Source organism: Semicossyphus pulcher, unplaced genomic scaffold, assembly GCF_022749685.1.
Source record: "Semicossyphus pulcher isolate SPU_LCO1_2020_fin unplaced genomic scaffold, fSemPul1.0.p SCAF_24, whole genome shotgun sequence".
Lineage (NCBI taxonomy): Eukaryota > Metazoa > Chordata > Actinopteri > Labriformes > Labridae > Semicossyphus > Semicossyphus pulcher.
Genome location: NW_027211698.1, coordinates 2970394 through 2990706, shown reverse-complemented (window position 1 = coordinate 2990706; position 20313 = coordinate 2970394). Strand labels below are relative to the sequence as shown.

The 20313-nt window shown below is 43.1% G+C and overlaps 1 protein-coding gene across 1 annotated transcript in view; it reads right to left on the bottom strand.

Moving 5' to 3' along the window:
* Positions 1-20313, bottom strand: part of LOC138603388 (interleukin-1 receptor accessory protein-like 1) — a 288278-nt gene that overhangs the window by 175972 nt on the left and 91993 nt on the right. The gene's annotated exons all lie outside the window — the stretch shown is intronic.

Sequence of the window (20313 nt, the reverse complement as noted above, 5' to 3'; positions counted from 1 at the left end):
CGTAGCCGCGGATCTTACTCTTACATCTACAGGACCAATTCCAAAAGTTTTGACATCCGAATTTGTAATAATAGGGCCCAGGATTAAAAATACCGAACATCTCCTTTAAGAATTTAAAGGGGAGGATTGCAATTTAGATGTATCAGGCCCAACAACAAGTCTGGCTACACTGATGTTGTGGCCTACTTGCGATAGTCAAGCACACATGTACAGATGCAGATGGATCTAACTAAAATACATAAGCCCTTTTCACGCATGCACTGCACTCCTGAACATGTCCTGACTTTACCCGGGTGGGCTGCATGTGATTGTTTTGACCCCGACTTTCTCCAGCCAGCGACCTGGTATCATGTCGGGAGAAAGTCCGGGTCGGCCGATGTGTGAACGCAGGAGGAAATACTTCACAGCGAGCGGGTGACAGGGGAGGGAGGATACCGTAGCAAACAAAACGTCAGCCTGTTTCAAGACAGTTATATCGTAATTCCTTCATAACTGGAATTTAGCTGCACGTTTTACAAACTCAAAAAATACAACTTGTGTTTTGTATTTTTAACCCTTGACCTTGTTTTCACAGCAGCGGGTGCGTGAAGGATTCTTGTAGTTACCTGTCAAACCCAACTCATGAGACCGACACTACACAGCTGCACTTAGATTGATTGTCAGTATTAAACAGAAAAACGTCGCACCTCAATCAATGCATTGACAGGAGGGGAGTAGCGAACGTGCACGTGCGAGTTTTTTGATGAGCATGTGGGAGACGCTGCTGCAGGTATGAGAGAGACAGAACGCGAGGCAAGTTAATCGATCGCGGATGACGATTTTTTTTGACAGATTAAAAAAAAGACACATGACAGACACAAGAGGCTATAATGTCTTTCAGTAACTGGAGGGAAGAAGTTGCAAGGAAGCATTTGAAAAAGCGTTGCCTGTTTCTGTAACGAGGAGAATTAGTCTGATGAAACCAGGCATCGCTTTGTTCCAGGGTAAAGCAAAAGTTAAAGTGAATCACATCAACAGGGGCCCAGTATATGACTGACATCACTCCTACTATCCATCTCGCAGCCACTTGAGTCAGCAAATATCTGAGATCGGATGTGAATGCCTTAGTCAGGATGTAATAACAGCCAAGATCTTCCCTGAGAGAGCACATACGCAGCAGTTAATGCAGTCTGGCATGATTGGACGTGCCTCGTCCCTTTGGAGACGGACGTAACAATGGCTTAAGACAGGCAGGAACAAGTCTGGTCAACTTTAAACAGCGGCTTACACAAAGACAGGTCCGAGTCTAAACTGGCACATGACTGGCAAAACCCTGCGAGGCTGATGAAGTGGCGTGGATACTGAGATAGAGACTGGACTCTGAGATGAACCCAGACAAAGACAGAGCTGGCCCAGTTATCCTAAATCAGTATTTTACGGTGCCTTCATTATTTATGGCCGGAGCGAAGGTCACGGTGAGCTGTGGGAAGACTGGGGCTCCTACCTGTAGCGTCCGCTCATATCTCACCTGTCAACTCCAGCACCGAGCCCGGGATGATTAAGCACCCCGGCTCCCCAAATCTGACTGCAGGCCAACTTGCTCCTACTTAGCCTCTGTCTAAGAGTGTGGCACTTGTCTCCCAAGCTGGAACAATAGACTCCTGCTTCAATTATAATTCACCCCCCTCGTCTCGCTCTCCCTCTGTCTGCTCACGGTTTGTCTCTGTCCCTGCCTCCTGCCGCCCAGCCGCCCTTTTTCTCTCCTGTCTTGTAGTACACAATTTCCCAGGGAGGAACACACACCTCTGCGGATAATTTAGTTTCGCCATGCTGTGAAAAACACATGTCTGCTCCCGTCGACACACTTGTAACCACAGACACGAGCATGCACGTACAAACTACTGAACTAAAGACTTGTAGCATTTCTGAATTGTGCTTTTATCTTTGTTCCACCTTTAACCAGCTTCTTTTTTACGCTAATAATGCCATGTTTGCGATCATCTCATGCAGAAACCTACACTCACCAGACATATTTCCCAAAAAGTCACATAATTCCTCCGAGCCTTCCCTCGAGTTGTGTGTCTCAAACTGACAGCAGCCCTTCTTCCGCGCATTATTCATTCATTTCCTAGTTGATGCCTTCGGGGAACTCATTTTCCATTCCGCAACACCCTCAACTCATCGCTGTGCGAGCAACCTGATTCCATAACAAGCATAAACAATTTGTCTCCATTGTATTCTCTTCCAACTCTGTCATGACCTTATTCATTGATCCCCAGGCCATCTGGGTGTAATGTATGAGCTATGCATATCAAGCGCAAATTGTCTCATACGAGCAATAGCACATTTGGAATGGGCTTTTACTCTGAGGGTACAAAAGACCATATGGGCGATGGCAGTTAAAACAATGTAAAGTAGCTGCAGTCTGTTCTTTGGTTTCTGAATGCCGCCGTGTTTTTGGAAGCTGTTTCTTTGACAGGTTACTTGGATTACATTACTCACTGGTCCATTACTAGTAATTTTGACAACGCTTGTTTCAAGTACTCGGAGAATTTCAATAAGGTGGGGACCATGTCAACAGATCTGACAGGATTAAAAGTCTGCCTCAAACTTTGCAGAGGTTGTTGCTGATTTGTTATTTGGCTTGGAGGAAACAGAAACAAGGTGTGAACACAAGATGGACCAAATCACCTTTAAAGTTCTCACAGCTAACTTTATAGCCAACAGCTGCTTTTTAAATATCAGGCGGTCATTGAGCAACATTATCATTCATTTGAGGACATTTTTTGCCACCTGGCAAATGTAAGTTCAGCTCTGTTTTTGGTCTCTACCAAACCTATGGGCAAATTTCTGGGACTTCAAGTTCCAATCTCGAAGATCTCAGTTTCTTTGGCGGCACCTATGGTGATAAACAGTAATTGCGGGAGCACACTTCCCAGATATCCAGACAGTGTCGTATGTGTGACGTCCACGGTTGGCTCCGGTTGTAACTCTTGATTTTAGAGTTGTTTCTTTTTCTTTGGATTTTCACTTATTTATAAGTTGTATCTGTAGTCATCCATCTTTTCTTTTTTGTTCAGCCATAGCAGATTACTGTTTACTCGCAACACTTGCAGAGACCTCAAAAGCAGCCGCTTAGCTCCGCCTACCCTCTCTGGCAGACCAACCACTGCTGGCTGATGGAAAACGCATCACTAACTAGGCGCCGCTTGTGACTTTTTTTTGCTAAAATCGCCACAGTCACCCAGACCTAAACATTTATTTATTGCTGTTTCTTTTTGTACTTGCCTTCTTTCTTCTTGCTTGTCTTTGTGTTGTTGCAACAACCAAATTTACCCTCTGGGCATCAATAAAGTTCTATCTTATCTTATTAGTGATGTGGAATTCATGAGTCAACCGTTTGAAACGAACAACTCTTTTTACTGACTCTACTAGCTAGCTCGTTCACTGACTTACCCCTTCCTACCTGCTACTAGCCACTGGAAACTGTACATTTTAAACAAGACCACTGTAAGCCTCGCCCTGTGAGAAGAACAACCACTTTGGCACTTGTTTCAACTTGGTACCACAGTCCGGTGCCCGCTCCCTGCCCTGAGCTGAAGGTCTGACTCCAGTTGTACAAATCACTGAATCACTCACTCAGTACTCACTCTCCCAACACAGAAGGGTACAAGAACAACTTGTTCCATACACGATCATGGGAAAATGAGCGTCACAAACCCTGCAAAATGACTCGCTGTACTATCAGAAATTAATTAGGTCCAGAAACAATCAGAAGGTCTGGAAGAACTGCACGATTAAATTTAATCTCCATTAATGTTAGCGGAGTGCTAAACCAGAAGGTAGCCCGATCAGAAGTCTCTAGTGAGCATGCTCTATGGGCGCTTGGGCCGGTGGGGGATTCAAGCTCTGGGTAACTGACTCAAGTGACTTGAGTAACTCGAAAACCCAACTCTAACTCAATTGTAACGGATAGACTTTTTAAAGCAACTGATCTAATGAAGCTTTTGTCCCACGTCTCTGCCACCCTCCTGTTATACTCTCACTCTAAGGATTCAGGCGAGCTGTGAGTTCTCTCCTATATCCCACTTTGACTGATAGCTGCAGTACTGCTGATGCCTCGCTTGGAGCTCCGACATCCACAGTCCAGGGGGACGGGAGGGGAGACAGGCAGGAGGAGGGAGGGGAGGGAAAAGTTGGCTGTGGTGCCAAAGCGATTGTGCTTGGGGAATGGTATTTCTGACATTTGTCTGGCAGATAAAAACCACCATCAGATATGAGGAAGAGAAGGTCAGTGTCCCTGCTATCAGATAGCGATGGTTTGGCATCTTGTTTGATGACTTCCTCCGCTCAGTGTGGACCAGGACAGCCTAACAGGCGGGAGGGAATGCTGAGCATGTGGCTGAATGTAATCCCTCAGCTGGGGAAATATGTAATATGGGTGTTTTTTGCCCTCCATGGTATGTTAGAAATGACCTGAAATAAATAAAAACCCACCATCACGTGTGAAGGATTAGCAGAAGATCCTAAAAATAAATAAATAAAAATTGGTCATGTGTGCCTTCCTGCTCTACAACCCTGGGTAGATTGTGACATGGATTCGAGTCAAGACTCTCCCAGAGTAAAATCTCCACAGCCAACCTTCTCTCCTTTCGCTGCCTGCAGCCAGAAGCCATTTGAGCTGGGCTTAATCAAATGGAATCAAGCATGGGACAAATGTCCAATCAGAGGGAGCGTGAAGGGCATGCACTGAAATTGGCTCAGACCATAATGCAGGCACATGGTGAATAATTCTTATATTCCAATTGCAACAAAGAGCACCCAGCAAACGTCAAAATGATGTGGGGCTGGTTGTTGGCCAATTTTGCAATGCAACTGGATATATACCACCTATACTCCTATATGCTGCACTGGTCGAGGAAAATATACTGTATTTATTTAGTTTACAAGAATATTTGTTGGGGCACCAAGTACAAGTTTGGTTTCTAGTATTCAGAAAAAGAAATCTATATATAATATAACAGATAGATATAAAAGAATACAAAGGAGCATGGGTTAATTGTTCTATCAGCTCGTGCTACAGGTTAATCCAGTACAAGGGGATGTGGAATTTGAATGTTAGCTGTTAAATATAAAATGATAACATTCAATGTTGTCAAGTTTCTAACTATCAAGTATGTACGCAGCGCAAACTGGGAATCATGATTAGACGATCATCATGGCTGCGTCTGTGCCAAGATAACACAGATACAATTCACTGTCATACTTTTTGATCAGGTTATATAAATTGGCCAATAATATCATTATTAGACGGGCTGCTAACACCTTGTGTTTTCTCTTTATAAAGACCGGATACTACAGGTAAGAGTGCTGGATCTTGGGTGGAAAAAAAGTGACTTGACCTGACCTGCCCAAGAAAAAATGAGACTTGGACCAAATGACTTGAGACTTACTTGGGACTTGAGCAAAGATGACTTGGTCACAGCACTGGTAAAAAAAGGTGAGACACAGACTGCACTACTGAAGAACAAAACTGAACCGCATCCTTCCATCAGTGTCCTCTATTCATGAGAAATTCAACCCAAACACCATCTTTGGATGTTCTGCAGACACTTTTGAGCTTTTGACGATATGTAGATTGCTTATTCTCCTCACCTGGAAGTCTACCTCACCACCCTGCTTCTTGCATCGGCTCAAGGACATGTTGTATGTTCTGTGTCTGCACAAACCCAATACACAGAGTAAATTGGAGAGAGTTTGGGGACCTTTCTTGGCACTGTATAATATTAACCTGCATCCATTGGGACTTTACAGGAGTGGGTCTGGTGTTTAACTTTTTCCACCACATATTCATGTCACCTTACCTTGCTCCTGAGTTGTTACTGTTTTGTTTTTGGTCCGTTAGTGTTTAACTAAAGATTAGAAGCAGGAAAGGGACGGTTATTCAAAGTGCATCTTAACAACGCTCGGTCTTTGCAGTTTGGCCTTCACGCTCGACATTATTTCTTATAAATGGAGGAAATACTGAATTTTAACAAGGTCACAAATCAAAATCTTTCAGAAATACTAATGTCGATCATGTCTTTTACTTTGAATAAGTCAATGTTTGCTCTTCCTCACACTGACAGTAGCAGCAGATACATGTGTCTGAATCTCCATAATATGTTAAACGCTGATCAATGCTGCAAAACTGAAGCGCTGCTCTGCAGCATGCTAAATAACTGCAGATATATGATTCATCCAAAAGAGCCCACGTACAGACTGCACGAGCGGAAACAGAAAGCACTAGATGAACTTCACATGTGCACATGGGTGAATTATATCGGGGCTGTATGAGGGCATAAAAGCACTGTATAGCAGGGAGGAAGTTGGGTTTCTCTCAGACGTATGGAGAAATGAAGTGTTTTGCAGCTGTAAATAGCGGCATGTTATACACTGTAATCATGTTCTCTGGCTCTAAAAGCACACATTTTGAGGGAAGCGTGAAATTACAGTGGTTGAACGCATAAAGGGAAATGTTTTAACTGTAAATATTGAGATCTTTGGAGAAATTATGATGGGTCTAGCCAATTATCCCTGAGAACCCTGCAATTTAAATGGTGCAAACATTGGTATTTTCATATCCCGTTAATCTGATCAGAACCAAGCGGTCCTTAAACCGTACTAATCAATGTAAGTATTGAAATTGTGTCATTAAAAATGGATTTAAAAGCTGTAAAAACAATATTTGGCATCTTGAAAACATGTTATATCAATATGAGTGTGAGATGAAAGCCTATTACCAACCAGCACTGAAAATGGTTCCATGTGCACACTCTTCTCTGACGCTGCCATTGTAACATCAGACATCCAGAGTGAATACCCGGCCAAGTTCACAGCAGCGCATCACACAGCTGAATGAAGCAGTGTGAAAGGTGGACTGAACCTCAACAGCGGTCCATACATCATCAGACAATGGCTGCTGGAAAACAGCCTCGACAAAACCACAGACAGCCAACTAAAAAGGCTGTCCAAACACAGTGTGGACAGAGCGCTCTCTCTGTGCAGGTGGAAAGAATACTGCATTTTGGGGACCCTCATCAATAACCCCTGGATACTGGATGAAGCAGCTTGGCAAATCCATATCACACAATTATCTAAAATCAAACCTGGGCACTGTGAATAAATGCTGCCAGAGATTTGGCAACAGTAAACTGTTACAGTAATGTGGCCCTTTCTCTATCATTGATTGCGGTGCTTTATCTGCGCTGTGCTGCTTTCTTAAAGGGTCTGTTGATGAAGTTTGTGCAGCTTCTGTTTACCCATTATAAACATCAGAGCTCATGTTAACTGTACATATCGTTTCAAGACAAGCAGCTGCTGTCAGAGACATAAAACACTTGTGTCTTTGTGGGTTGTAAGCAGCTCTAGCATTCACACTCCAGGGAAGGCAATGTTTGGTTGGCTTCACCAATGTGTTCCAGATTGGAAACTCAACAAATACTGGGTGTATTTTCATGGATTCTCATGAAGTACAGTAGTTGTTTTGTTCAAACGAGGAGTATAAACGAGCAGTAACTTCACGTCGAAGTTACTTTAACATGTACCACCGAGCTAAACGTTGTTGAATACCAAGTATACCCCTTCATGGAAACGGTATTCCCTAAATGCAGTGACCTCTAATGGTTCAGGAATGGTTTTGAGCAGGTAGTTCGTGGCCTGGATTTTAGTAGCCCACCAAGAGGTTCGCAGACTCTGCACAAAAAATCTGACGACAATAAATGCACCTTGAAAGCCTCTTCCCACTTTAATTCAATCAAATACACAGATGTCCCGCCCCCTCCAATACAAAATAATAGGATAGGCCGATCAGCTGTCAATAAAAAACGGTCATGCTCCTGGCAAGTTTGTCAACGTCAACCTAACCAATCACAGCGATGTTGCAGCGACGTCCATCGACAGGTCGGGTCAGTTATGCTGTACGCCAATTGAACTAAAGTGAGGAGTTTGGTGCCGCTAGCAAGCCGGATTAATGATGGACAATGAAGGTGGCCATGCCAAGAAAGAGCAGAAAACCAAGTGTGTGTGCCTCATCTGTGGTACCAACGTTTCAGTCGACAAAAGAATCAACATGGGGCGCAATTACAGCGATGTAATGTAGTAGCTCTTGGCCACTTTCCTTTTTTCAAGGTAGCTTTCAGATGACAAAACGCTGGAGACCCCTGGTTTTGAAGCTCCCGACAACAAGTTCAAGGTGTTGACTCGGCCTCCAAATTGCTGGACAAACAAGTCCGATCCATGGAGGCCCCACCTTTCTGCTGCTAACTTCTTGGTGCCAGATACCACAGCACACCTTCAAAGGTCTATCAGAGGCCATGCTTTGATGGGTCGGGGCTCTGTTGGCGGCAAAAGGAGGTTCTACACAATATTAGGCATAATGTTACGGCTTTGCTAACAGCTGCATTGGAAACGAATGATGCCTTAATGAACTGTGAGCATCTTGCAGTTCCATTCTTCTCATGGCTTTAGTGATGACGTTATGATTCTAAGAGTTAAAGAAACCCGAGCAAGACACAAAGCAAGGTGCAAGATTCCAGTTGTGTACCAGGGTATTACTAAGATTATTGCATGAAAAGATCATTTTTCATTTCATTGTGACGTCAAAAGCTCATCTACATGTGCCTGGGCACTGCGCAGCACTTAAATAAACTCCATTAATAATCATTCATCAAGAGCCCATTGTTATAGCCCTCCTTTGTGAAGCGATTCCACAGAGCCACAGCTAACTGATTGTCTCCTGCCAGGTAGCTTATAACACAAACACCATCCTTATATTATACATCATCCATAACCCCTGGCAGCACAAAGCGTCCCTGCTGCTCCTTAGTCTAGCGTCTCTCATTGGCTTTGACAGCTGGGCTGGATCAATTGGACAGGGCCTGACTCGGGCTGAATGACAGAGTGTTCCAGACGGCCCATTCTGACTGTCACTTCCCTGAGAGATCACTAGCCACTCCTGCCCACGAATACTAACACAGTCAACATGGCTGCGGTCGAGGACGGGTGGGAAGTGATTTTTTAATGTGTGTTCGCTATACGCGCTCGTGTGTATGAATGTGAGCGCGCAGGTGCCAGGTGAGGCACGCTCGCAGCAGCAACCCAGGCTTAAATAAACACATGGAAGCACACACACAGAGATGCACAGTCACTCCTTTGTTATCTTTCCCTCCCATCGTCCTTTGCTGGTGACAGCCCAGGCATTGCAGGGCATGCAGGAAACCCATTAATAAGCCGGAGACGGCGGCCGCATGCCAACACCGGTGAACGAGGTCAAAGGTGAAACATTAGCTACCTGCTACGCAGTGAGATCCTCCCTGTGCTGCTACATCTGTCCTTAATCTGACACTGTAATCCTGGCACTTTGTACAGCGATCAATGCGCAGTGGATGTGTGTGTGTGTTTTGCCATGTGTATGTCCAGATCAGCTGAGTGTATGCCAATTGCATGCTCAGATCTGTGCTTGTTTCTACGACAGTTTGTGCTTAAAGTAGGGATGCATGATATTGGATTTTTTACCCATATTTTCCAACCCTTTCTGCTGATTTGGATACGGATATATTACGCACATGTTTTTTTTCACTTAGCAGCAAAGAACATCAAGTCTCCCCTGTAGTGGAAGTGATATCATGCCTACTCTTATTGTAGTGGCCAAAAACTGCCATACCGCAGACATCTTGCACCCTTCTTTAAGCTTGACGGAAGAGCTGTTGTACAAAAGGTCACGTTTATGATCACTCATGTTTCTGAGCTCACCTGAATGCAGCATCCTGAAACACGGCAGTGAGGGAGACATGCCCAGACTTGTTTACTGCATCAGTGATTGTCGACGGACTCTTTTTATCGCGTGTGCGTCCATGAATATGTAAGTTAGTTTTGCACTGATGTCTCTGTTAGCGTCGGTTTTGCCCGCGAGTGTATTTCTGGCGCGTTTGATTTTGTTAAGTTACTAAAATGACGAGAATGTGAGCTAACTGTTAGCTAGCTAAGAGTTGTGAAAGTTTAACTTCTATTCATTGGCTCGACTTTCTGTGACTTTTTAGTCTTTATTTGAATATTGTTGATAACTTTGCGCAGGCAGTGCACGCAGACTCGCACATAGTTAATGTCGTAGCATTACGTCACGCTTTTTTAGGAAATCATCAAGCATTTAGGCAGAATTAAAGCGTTGTTTTATAAGTGGAAAGTATCGGCAGATACATTTTCAAGCCATTATCTGACGATAACATGCCGATAATATTGTGCATCCCAAGGTTAAAGGTTGATATAAAAGCTCTTTCTGAAACATTTGCACATTTGCAGCTGTCTTATCTGATTTGCCTCCGTCTTATTACAGAGAACTATGTTGAACAAGGTGAAAAAATAAAAGAAAGTGAGCAAGCAATGGCCACTAAAGACACTGCTGTCATGTATCGATTTCTAATTAACTGAATAGAGTGAAATGTTCTGGGAAACTGACATCAGGCCTCTACGCTCCACACAGACAGAGCACAAATTCAACCAATGTCAAGTGAGAAACTCACCTGAAGATACCCAACAGATACTCCAGACCCCACACATAACAACTATTTCAATCTCAACCATCAGAAAAGTTGATAAAACTGACGTCGCCACACAATCCATGAAATTCCATGACAGCGTGAGATCGTATCAGAGCGGAGTTAGCAGCATGACGCTGTGTCAAATCGCTTTGCTCGGCTAATTTATGCAGCATTTTGCGCATAAAAGTCAACTAAATGGAGAAAACATGGTTCTCAGGATGTGAGAGGGAGGATGGAGAGATCAAGCGGCGTGGACTTCAAACTCTGCTGAGAGCTGGCAGTGACTGAACTTCACGAGACTGAGGTGAACGTAAGGTGAAGCCTGGATGAACTGGATTATACAACAATACCCACTCACTTACAGCACACCGCACTGCTTTAGCGTGTGCTCGCCATTTCCAAAGACACAAATTAACATATAAACACACACATGTATGACTTAATCATACACTTGTACATCCAAATCTTATACCCACTTCCTAACATGTTTTTGCCCTTTCCTGGCATGATGTGAACCATAGCAGCTTTAACTCGGCTGTCTCTGCTGTCAGTGAGGTATAAAATAGCAGGAATTAGCATCTGTAATGCAGATAGGCTTACAGAGACTCTTGCAGCAGTGCAAGTATCCCTAAAGTACCGGGATGGCCTACAGTATGAGTGTGCTTGTGTATAGTTCCTGTCTTTCTACAGTAAGTGACACTGCCGCTGCAGATGTTTTCGCTCTGCATACGACAGACGTCCCCGAGGTTTAACATCTGAAACGCCTCGGTCTGAAACTCTCATCTGCTCTCTTCCACTCCGATGTATGTGGCGTCAGCGGTCCCTCATGTTCATAATGCGTGTTGATTTGAGTGTGCGTAAGAGAGAATGCTAGAGAGTTAAAGAGACAGGCATCCATGCTCAGAATGGTTAGTGTTTGCCTCTGTGTGTGTGTGTTGAAGTCGGCCTGCTTTTACATACAGATTGGAGGCACATTAAGGTCCTGTCAGCAGCAGCTTGTCTCAGAGGAGCAGAGCAGTGACATGTCGCGTTTGTGTTTGTGTGTGTCGGCTAGCATGTGACGATGCCCTCTCACAGAGATGTGATGGTGCACACTGCTGTTTGTCAAAGTTAACTTAAAACCTACTTAAAAATACAGACGTATACTAAATTTGCATCCAATGAAATTGTTTCTCAAATGTTGTTGTTCCTCCCTCATGATGCACAAGACCAATGGGGTTGCTAGCAGTTATGGGTCCTGACTGTTTTATTGTTTAATATGACAAACATCCAGTTCTACAAGCTACCAATCTAGAAGTCCCTCCTGAGCTTCCAGCTTTAAAGGGAAGTACGTCAAGATGCAGAACCTGCTAGATGTTTCATGGAGACATCAAAAAAGGTAGGAAGTGCACAAGTGGACAATCACAGGCCACAAGGTAACACGTGGACCAGCGCAAATATGTTTGATATGTGCCACATTACTGAATAAATAATGCAGAAAACAATGGGGTGATTTAAAAATGGTTTCATCACCAGGCTTGGGGAGTAATCGAATACAAGTAGCAGCGTAATTAGGATACAAAAAAAGGCAACTGTATTCATTACAGTTACATTAAAAAAAGGGGGGTAATTACATTACAGATACATTCATTAAAAATAGGGATTGCTAGCAGGATTACAATTTTAAAATACATTTTAAAATTAAGATAATACCAAAGATGCTCTATAACAGCTGGTGTCTCATTTCTAAAGCATCCGTCTCACCGTCTCTGATAAAACCATCTCACGACACCACTCCTCAAAGTTTAAACAATCCATGGTGGCCATGGCCTGCGGTGAAAGAGATGCTGTCACTGGGTGGAAATGGGAGCAACATCACAGTACAGTGCAAGTTGTGCCTTCCGGCTGTGAAAAAGCTGTCATCATTCAAGGATTCGACATATAATTTAAAGAAACATTTACAGGTAAGACCAACCGCTAACGTTAGCTGCACAGAATTCCAGTTAAAAATGTTAGCTAACCTGTCGTCTTCTTCTTCTACTACTGAAAAATAGTCTGTGACTCTGGTGATGGCCGCGGCTGGGATGGTGTGTGTAAAAACACAAGCTCCAGACTGGTGTAAGTTTATAGTTTACTTGAAGTTTGAGTGTAAAGTAGTGTGAACAGCAGACTTAATAAAGTACATTTAAATGTGCACAATTAGCGCTATTAATTTAAACGGGCATTCGCGCATTGCAAAAGTATTGACATTTCTTTCCTCTTGTGTTTATTTGCAGATTTAGTGTTGAAGTCATCCGAAAGTAACTCAAAGTAATCAGTTACCTAACAGGTAATTAGTAACTGTATGGGAATACACTTTTAAAGTAACCCTCCTAACCCTGGTCATCACATAGTCAGACCAGCAAAATAGACTCTGAATCCATAGTTTACAATACCCTTAGCCAGGGGTTCTCAAACTTTTTGGGGCCAGGGACCCCTTACCCCCTTAGACCCCCCTTAATATTTGTGATAAAAATAAGTTGGTTTTTTTTCAATAGCTTCCATGTCATGTGACCCGATGTCCTCAAATCAACGTCAGATGTTAAGACTCACTTGGACAAATAAGACACACCTCATTACTTTAGATCAGGGGCTCTCAAACTTTCTGGGGCCAGGGACCCCTTACAGGGGAGAACAGTTCTTTAACGATACAGCACAATTTTGTTATTTTTTATAAATTTATTATAATTATTTAGCGGACCCCCAAGCTATGGTTCGTAGACCCCCAGGGGTCCTATGACCCCACTTTGAGAACCACTGCCCTAAGCAAATGTAGCAAAGCATCACAGCTGACGGTACAACTGGTTTAAACTGACAACATACAAAAATGTTAAACATACTGTAATGAAGTTCTTTGTAAAAGAAAGCAGCCTTCTGAGTGTCATATCGCTGCAAAATCAGTTAGCAATTCACAGAGAACATGTCTGTTTGCATTGCAAATCAGAAATCCCCTGTATTCCATGAAACATTGTGGTATCATATGGTCTAATGGATCACAGTTGGGCTCTAAATAACGAGGACAAAGTAACTATTTGCATGTATCATTTTGTGCAACAGTGCACCGTAGACGTCTGTGGTAATAACTGAGTAACACCATCATACATGGCAGGAAATCCATCGTACCAGCAATTTAATGTCATGTTGTCAGATGTTTCAAAGAAAGGACACGTTGCTGCGAGACAGCTCTACTTTGCAACAGTCACATAAACCTCAAAACTACAAATAAACAGGCAGGGAGTAGGACTCAAACACCACACAAAAACATGCCTCCTGAATAAGGAAAGACATGCTTTGACTTGGAAATAATTGTGTTCATCTGCACCCTGTTAGCACATCCTCCCAGCTGCTTTTCAGCATCCTAACTTTGCTAAATGCAAAACTTATTAAGATGTTTGGGTTTTTTTCACAGCGCAGATGTGTCTGTCATCATCTGGATTTTGCCACATGGTGTCCAAGCTGCTCACAGAATGTTCTGCTATTATACTTCACAGAGCTTCCTTTCACAGGGGAAACGCACGCTGATGCTCACATGGAGCCAACAATGTTCCCTTAACTCACAAAGCCAGGGAGATGTAACTGAAATTACACAGAGCAAATGCAACTGACTTGTTTCCAAAATTCAAATGTGTTAAACTTTTTACTTCACGTTTGATTTAAAATTTCCTTGGAAACATTAACTTTGTGGAACAAATGTCAGCTCAACACTAACACAGTGGCCTCCAAGTTTCACGGCAGTAAACTGTAAGAACTCGCCAATAATCCTGCAGCAGTGTGTTGGCTGTGGCCGTTCGGTTGTGGGTGTCTTATGAATATTCTGCCTCCACTGTTAAGCTCTGCCGAGGGCAGTAACACCTGTGACAGACAACTGGCAGGATAAATCTCTTCCTCTGTTCTTTCCCATCCTGCTCCTGGTGGAAATTAGCAAGAAGAAAAATGAACAATGGAGCAGAAACAAAAGAAGTTTTTGGCCGCAGATGTTCTGGTGTGTGCAGTGGTTTGTATCATCTGCTGGAACGTGGGCTGGGTTAGCTTTATGAGCGAGCAGGTAAAAACGGTAAATGGACGGCACTTTCATAGCACTTTTCTGGTCAGACCACTCAAAGCGCTTTTACATGTCACATTCACCCTTTCACACACTGACAGCAGAGGCTACAATCCAACTCTCAAATCAGGATCTAACCATTCACACACAGTCACACATTGATGGCTATGCCTTTAAGAGCAATTTGGGGTTCAGTGTCTTGCCCAAGAACACTCCGACAGGGATCGAACAGCCAACCTTCCGATTGAAAGACGACCAACTTATAGCATCCAACTATAACGCCGTGATCCCGACTGTGCCGTTATAGTTGTTATAGCCTCCCCAGAGTCACCATCTCAGACTGTACTATCTATTCCAGTTACTGCTTCCTGTTTAGTGCTAGAAACAGGGCAGCTATCACATTCAGACAGTTTTGGTCAACATCAAGACGAGATACAGACCGACTGAGGACAGCTCAGACTGAGTTATATATCCACCTTATTCAAAATGATCGAGATGATGGGTAGTTTTATGTCCAGCCAGAATAAAGTCACCAAACAAGCCAGATACCTTTTGACCCAGCCCTGCTCTGTGTAACACATTCCCTGTCACTGTCATGGCAGAGATGCATAATCAATAACACATTTACATTGTTTTGTATGCATTGGAAAATTATTAGATAAGCTCCCAACAGGAAACAAACAGTTATGTGACTGGGTGAGTGTCCTCATTTTAGGACAGAGTGAAACAAGACATTTATCTTCAAGTAATAATCTCGAAGATTTTCATTAAATAAATGTCTGTTAAGTCTCTATCAATGAATGAGGTAACACAGTGGTGACTGAGCCTATGGCCCACTGATGAAAGCCTTTGCATTTGCAGTATTACAGACTGGGTGTCTGGTGCGACTTGCGTGGAAAAAAGCGGCGTCCAGTTAGTGACGCGTTTTCCATCAGCCAGCAGTGGTTGGTCTGCCAGAGAGGGTAGGCGGAGCTAAGCGGCTGCTTTTCCGCTCTCTGCAAGTGTTGCGAGTAAACAGTAATCTACTATGGCTGAACAAACAAAGAAAAGATGGATGACTACAGATACAACTTCAACAATAAGTGAAAATCCAAAGAAAAAGAAACAAACTCGACGCTCAGATGAAGCAAAGAGTCTAAAAAGGAAAATCAAGAGTTACAACTGGAGCCAACCATGGACGTCACACAAGCGACACTGTCTGGATATCTGGGAAGTGTGGTCCTGCAATTACAGCTTATCGCCATAGGTGCCGCCAAAGACAACGAAACTGAGATCTTCCAGATTACAGCTTTAAACAGCAAGACAAATTTCATGTGTGTGTAAACCTATTAATATTCTGAATTTTATTCTGACACCCAAACATTCATGATCATCATTATCACTATAACTTTACTCCACTGATCCCTAATCCTACTTAGCTATCTCATGCGGTTGTTGCAGATGTTCTCTGTGTCTCTGGGGCGCATCTTGGAACTGCGAAATCTGTTGTTCTTCCAGCTACCAAAGCTGTTGTTTGATGGAGTTGTTGGCCTTGAAGAACTGCAGGTTATATCAGTAAATATTTCTACTCTCTGCCAGTGACTGAAGTGCAAACTAAGGTACAAGCAGCAAAACTTAGACATGAGTCCAGAGGATTTGATGTTTTAGTCAGATTTTGAAGTCCAATTATTCAAGCCAGAGTATCTGGCTGTTGAGGCTGTTGAGGCTGTTGCTGCTTACATGCAATGCATCCTGGTACATGAAGGCACTGCAGGGAAAGCCGTGCAATCAGGGCAAAAAATCAATTTAACTGTTGCTTTGATCCTTGCAGTTTCACACAGATTCTTTCAAATTCATGTGTAGTTCTTTCAAAATCATACGCAACGTTCTTGGATACACTCGTCTCTGTCAATAGCTGTTTCGAGACAATAACATCACGGCAGCCCATAGTAACTGAGATTGAATTGTTCTAACATGCTCAAGTATGAAATGTATCCAGTGAGAGATGATTTATTGTTGCGCCGTGATTCATTCGTTCCACCACTGAGCGCTCTAATTCCCCAGGTCCCTTCATGTATCAAAGGCTGAGCATCCTCAAGTAAACAACAGTGCCAGGAGCCTTATCCAAATGTGATGTGTTAACATATGCAGGCGCTGATCATCTATAGGACCCAGAGTGCGGAGACAAAAGAGAAGAGCAATCCTCTGATTTGGCTGCAGCGGCTGGAAATTGAAATGAGTCACGTCGGCATAACGGGTCGACGCGCTGCTATGTGTTTGTAAAATTGGATGAATCCATTCCTGCAATTTTTAACACATTGTCAACGCTCAGGCGAAAAAATGAGGAGAAGGTGACAAAAGCACAGTCAAACGTTGCACTGGAGCCATTTTACGGTTAATAGCTCCGTCTTTGAAAGCAATAGTTCAAGTGTTATTACTCACACGTACTTTGAAGTGGCCCTATTTAACCTCTGCCGTTGAATAGCATTATGTGACATATTTAATTTGAGGGCATTTTCACACGTTTTCTACCTTATATGGATTCAGGTTTAAATGTGGTGAGAGAAAGCAATTCAAAGTCTGTCTCTTTGAAACCGCTGCTCTGTCAGTCATCAGGACTGAGCCTTGGTTTTATTCGTGTGGCTCTACTCAACAGAACTCACAGTATATGCTAATACAGGACCATAAATCATTCTAATTTGATGGTCCCATGTGGTCAGTTCTGATGCATTGCTACGCACTTCAGAACGCTGCATTAAACTAAACATGTGACACCCACGCACACACTCACAGGAGCCAATAACCTAATCCTCCCCAGCCTTTAACGCAGGCCCTTCCCCCTGTTAAAAGCCACCTTACGCCGCTGCATAGAGCTGACTAATGAGCCAGTCAAGAGAAAACGCCCTTTACCTACAAGGTTAATAAGTTATTACTATATAATAAAGCATGTGCAACTGGGCACATTATTCAGCTTATTTGTTCAACTCAGCTGTTGCAAAAAGTGACAGTAAACACCTTGTGACAAATTGATGTTTTTTTCTATTCATTATTTGCACTTCTGGTTGTTAAATTATTGCAGCTGGAGGGTTTCACTTTCACAATAGCTGATGTAACAAATGCTCCAAGTGTTGCGATGTTTTCAGGGGAGACTTGCCGATCTGGAAGTGGCAATTGTTTTTAAATGCACTTGATAAATATACTAATAATTATCACCCGACTCTGCACATGCACCAAGCTAATGCAAGTCAGAGCATGCAGCTGTGTTATCCCGCCCTCCTGTGCCGTGATTGGCTGACTTCGACAATGACATTCGAGCGGGATTTAAAGAGCCATATTCACACGGTAGTCTAATGTTGTCCACGCAGAAATCAAATAAAAGTTTTGCCGAAAAGCAGTTGCACTCAGACTTTTTCTCATGGTGAGTTTTAAAACAATGACTATGAAATAAATAATATTTAAACGCACTGTACACTGACGGACTGCTGGAGGGAGCGAGAGCGAAGGGGAGAGAGAGAGGGCTCATACCGGTACATGTAAGAACAGAAGTGCGGATGTAAGAGGAAAACTGGTCATGATGATGAAGCCTGATGTAGCTCTGTGTAACTCTCAGGTTTATCAGTGAAGTGTTTGAACTAAACTGCAGCCTGGAGTCTCTGTTAACAGAGACAAATGGAGTGACAGTGTCAGACAATGTCCGTGTTTAATAATCACCACAGTCACGGAGCATATACGAGTCTGTCCAGTCTTAAAAGCTCGGTTTTCTCTACTGCTCTCATTTTAGAGCACGCCATGTCTACTTTTCCCTAACTTACTTATTTTCTCTCACTGTGTCTCTGTAACTCTCTTGTCTGCTGGCTCTTCAGTCGTCAGATTTGATTGGCTGAGTAGCGTCACGTGTGATGATTTACAACGAATTCATTGGTCTGCAAGTTTCTTGGACCCCCAAATCACTACCGCAAAGACAAAAAAAGCTGTGCAGGATAAAATAGATGCGCTTATCAGGTCCGGATCCGGACTGCGGTCCGCCGTTTGGGGAGCGCTGCTCTTGGGACAACGGTGAACATGCCGGGTGTGACGACTTCCAGTCAAGACTTTCTTCTACTTTTAACATGCTCGTTTGTTGAACGGAGGTCGGATCGATCATTTCTGATGCATTCGAGGAAGTCGGCAAATCTGAATGCTGAACGCTGAACGCTGAACGGCTTTCGTGACAGCATCAGGGAATTTATCTCAAGTTGACTTTTTGATCTAGAACAGATTGTTAGATGTTAGCGTGCAGACGTCTGTTTATAGAGATTAATAAGAAGCTAAAGGGAAAGTGGTTATTGAAATTAAATGTGTCAGTTGGACATAAACATACCTAAAAATGAAGGCTGCTGGATGTATGAATAGCAAACAGTTAGCTAACATGTTAGCCATATTAACTTTACATGGCCAGGAGCTGAGTCATATGTGTGCAGAATTGTTTGTCATCAAGTTCTTCTTCAAGCAACCAGAAAAACTGAATAATGCAGCTCTGCAAAACAAATTTTGACAACTTGATCGCACATTTTTGATCAACACTGAAGTCATTTATCAATCAATCAGTAAAATAATGTTCCTTGATGTCCTTAAAGGTGAGGATCTGCTGCTTTTCTCTTTTATATGATTCAATATCTTGATGGACTGTTGGAGAAGATGTTTTCTTGGTTTCTTTCCCTCCTTAATTCATGATTATTTATGGTAAACATGGTGGTTCTGAAATTAAGTTCATGACTGGTTAATCATCAATCACATGTTGGGCTTGTGGGAACATCCACACCACAGTTTGGAGCTAGTCAGGGTGTCGTGTCTGTAGATCTGAACAGCTCCACAAGATGCTTTGATTGATTGCCTATTTTAGCAATTTTAGCATTAATGCTTACATTAAATATTGAATTTTAGTGGGAAATATTGACAGCTTAAAGTTAAGCATTAGATAGTGAACTTCCTTGTGCTGGCTCATAAAGTGGAAACACGGTTAAAACCTGCAAAAAGCAGCTATAGGAAACAACAGTTTAAAGAAATGCCTGCAGGGAGAAATCCTGTGTGCTGGAAAAGTGCCCTGCATTCACAACTATTGTCATTTCTCCCCATGACGGGCAAATAAGTGTTGCCCCTTAATTTGGTTCTGAATGGTGGAGACTGGCGACAAAGCAACACTACTCGTCCAAATCGAATCTCATGGCGCTACTTTCTGCGTGATTACACAATAACTCCGAGCTGACTGATTGTCCACCTCCAGAAAATGCTGCCAACGTGGCTGAATAGAGCCATGAGGATTGTTGGACTGGTGCTGCCCGTTTCTATTCATGGCAGCCGCCATAGCAAAGGAGGAAAGCTAATGGTGATGAATAGTAATGGCCAGAAAAAGTAGAATGTAGCTTGTGAAACACTGGAAAACCTATGCCGAATGCAACATTATTGTCAGTGTAACAAATGTCCTAAATTGGGTTGTGTTTAGTGTGGAATAAAAATGGTTCTATGGATTTTTCCTCTCAGGAAGACGCGTCTCAAAGTTCCCAATGTGCTCTTAAAGAATATACTTTATAGGCTTGGAGGCAGCGGCTTTGCCTTTTCTTTCTGACTGGCCACAGACAACGGCCACGTTAATGAAAACTTCTGCCAATATGAGCTCGGAGGCCAGAATTTCCACCACATTATAGAAGCCATAAATCAAACAATTGTCTACCTCCAACA